Here is a 3,630-nt window from a genome sequence, read left to right as displayed (position 1 = left end):
CAATGAGGAAGAAGCTAATTGGTAAAGATGTATGGTTTAATTAATCTGTCTTTTGAAAAAACCCAAATAATACATAGATAAATATCACCATTGACAAAAATTTAGACACTGCTGAAGTCATCTGTGTAACTGAAATTCAGCATGAAGACCTCTGCTTTGTTCTTCATATCCAAAATCCAGCACACTCACATCACGAGGCAGCTCAGAAATACTTACCAAGAGAAAGGAAGCCAAAATTTTGGCCATGATTTTATTTCCATATTTAGTCATTACGGAAGCACTTTATTAGAAATAGTTTAAATTGTGGAACCCAATCTATAGGCAAAGTTTAACAAACAAGACAGGAGAAAATTGATAACTCTTGTGTGTGTGTGTGATTTTTTTTTTGGGGGGGGGAGGTTTTTGCTATAGGGCACGTGCGCTCACCAGAAAAACAGAGAGAGACAGAGAGACAGAAAGTGAGAAATAATCCCCAGGAGGGGTGGCCACGCCACAATCCCTTCTCCTCCATTCTCCTCTCAGGATCTGGGGCATGCACGCACACACACCCAGTGTAAGTTTAAGCCACCAGGTCTGAGACTTGAACCGCGCGGTCAACTACATGGGAGTCCAGCAACATAGTCGTTATGCTAACTCCTGGTCCTGAAAATTGATAACTTTTTATAATGAAATATTATTGGGTTGTTGGAAAAGTCATAATGTATTTTGTATGTTTTTCATGTCTTTTCCAATAACCCAATAAATAAGATTATTTACTATGTAGCAATGATTTACTATTTAATATTTTGTGGTTAATATGTGGTTGAATGTTTCCTATACACATAATATATACATACATATGTATATATATACTTACTTTATTTTTCTTTTTTGAAACAGAGATTTTTGCTATAGGATACATGCACTCACCAGAGAGACAGAAAGTGAGAAATTGCCCCCTGTTGTAATGGCCATACTGCAATCCCTTCTCCGCTATTCTCCTCTCAGGATTTCGGGCATGCATACACACATGCCCTGCATGAGTTTCAAGCCATTGGGTCCAGGACTCAAATCATGGTTGGCCATGTGGGAGTCCAGTGACATACTGCTAGGCCATCTGATAGTCCTGTCTCCTATATTTTTATTGTGAAATAATTTTACATTATAAAGCAACTTGTGACTTGATTTGTACCTAAATCATTAGGAATAATAAAAGTATTAATAATTAATAATGATTGAATATTTGTTATATGCCAAGCATGGTCCTCTGCTAAGCACTCTACTTGGATTAATTCTCTTCTTTTTCACTTCTTTGTATCATAGGTACTAATAACATATAGACTTTAGAGATTAAATAATGCCCATGATCCCATAGCTAATAAATGGATAGGCTGGGATTCAAACACAGACACTGTATTTTTCACCTGCTGAGAAGTCTTACTGGCAAAGCTTTGTTTTATCTAGTGTTATATGAGTGTTTGTTTTACAGAAATGTGTGTATATATTTCAATCTGCATCTTTGTATTTCTGTAAACAATAAGTATGTATTGGATATATACACGGAACAAGATAATGAGTTAGGAAATAAATGTGAAAAGATCAACAAGGGAGCAGATTGTGACCCTAAGGAGCTCTACATCTCTCTGGGTTCTCCTTAGAACTCTATCCTCGCAACATTCACTGAGTATCTGTCTCATCAAGTCAGTTGTTAGCTTATAAGAATTATTTTAATTCTGTCTTTTGAGTCTAACTTAAGATCCTTTTTCCTTCATGAATAAGTTTCTAACCCAACATATCTCATCTTTCAACTCAAAATTTGGCGATCAAGAGAAAATGAAGTGGTTGTGCCATTCCATGCTAAGTTTCATCAGATGAAGACAAAATCAATTCGACATGACTGGGAAGAGACAAGAATATATGAAAATTAGAGCATTTGGGGAAATTTGGTCTCAAGAAGAAATAAAAGGGAGAGAAAAGGAATAGGAAACTGTTTGAATAAATACGATCCATATAGTGGTGGAACTGCCTAGAATCCAAGATAAAACGCCTTGATAAGCAGCGATGAAATGAGTAAAGAATCATGGGTTATAGCTCACTTTAAAGGAATAGAGCACAGGAAAGGGGGAAAGTTAAGCTTACAGAGGGGAAACTTGGCAAGCACTACCCTAATCAAGAAGTTAAGCTTATATCACCAGTGATAGATCATCTTAATGCCATGTGCAGCCTGATACAATGTTGGGAGAATGCTTTATTACCACGATATTCCTCCTCAACTCACAATCCAGCACAATCATGAGAAAAAATATCATGCAAAACCGAAGAAAGATTTCTATGGGCTGAATGTGTCCCCTTAAAATTCTTATGTTAAAATTCTAAGTGCCAATGTGATAATATTAGGAAGTGGAACTCTTCGTGGTCATTAGTTCAGAGTAGAGCCTTCATGAGTAAGGTTAGTGTCTATAGAAGAAGAGACACTGAAAAGATCATTCCTCTCTCATCCATGTGAGGAAACAAGAAGATGGTCATCAATAAGCCAGGGAGCAGACTCTTACCAGATATCAGATCTACCTTGATCTTGGGTTTTCTAGTGTTCAGAACTGTGAGAAATAAATGCTTTTTTAAACCACTTATCCGTGACACTTTGTTACAACAATCCAAGTGGACTAGGACAAGGGGCATTGTGGAAAACGATGATTTAGAGGAACACTGGATTAAGGAACACTGTGAAAACTATGAAAATTCAGATAATTCAAATTGGTCACAGATTAAAGGAAAACATGAAGACTAAATAATGTGGTAACATGGGTTGGATCTAGGGATATGAAAAGTATATCAATGGTGAAATCCAAAATAATCCTCAGTTTAGTTCACAGTAATGGCTCAAAGTTTATTTCTTAGTGTTGACAAGCATGGTTATATAAGATATTCATATTAGAGGAAATGGGATGCAGAATATCAGAAAGTCTCTGTGCTATCTTAACAAATTATTTTGTAATTTTATGCTTATTCCAAAGCAAAGGTAATTTTAAAATAATTGTGTTACATTACAGATTTATCTTATTAGTAAGGTTTCAGAGCATAGATTTTTCTCAATGACTGTTTTAATAAAGACATGCAATTCTCTATGTTATAAAGGAAAACATGAAAACAATTCAAATCTTGTAGGAGTTGAGCCATATTAGCGATTGCTAATTAAAGAGAGGTGTTGTACTAAACAGAAAACTAAGTCACAGGGTCAGCAAGGTTGAAAGCCAGAGATAGAAGGAAAGGCACGTTTGGAGGCAATCCTACTAATTACAGAATAGTGGCTTCCGCATCAGCCATCTTGCTTTTCATTGGCTAATCAGATCAATGCTTTAGGCAGCCATTAAACCTAGATGACATAGGACTTCTACAAATTAAAATTTTATGCACAAGTAAATGAAGGTAGGAAGAGTAAGGCGTGAATTTGGAGCCAACTCTGGGATATAACAACCAAGAAAAATAAATAAAAACCAGTAGCCCTAATGTTGATCACTGGATAAGCTTAGGGTCCACGGTGGTCAAAAAGAAATAAAGTGGAAGGAGATATTTTACAAAGTTGTTTCAAGCCTGTCTTTACCAGATTTAGCTGGATTATGAACAACTAGCTCCTTTTTAAACTTGGCCTCT

Source organism: Tupaia chinensis, unplaced genomic scaffold (genome assembly GCF_000334495.1).
Source record: "Tupaia chinensis unplaced genomic scaffold, TupChi_1.0 Scaffold000576_2, whole genome shotgun sequence".
NCBI lineage: Eukaryota > Metazoa > Chordata > Mammalia > Scandentia > Tupaiidae > Tupaia > Tupaia belangeri.
Note: the sequence above shows the minus strand (reverse complement) of the source record.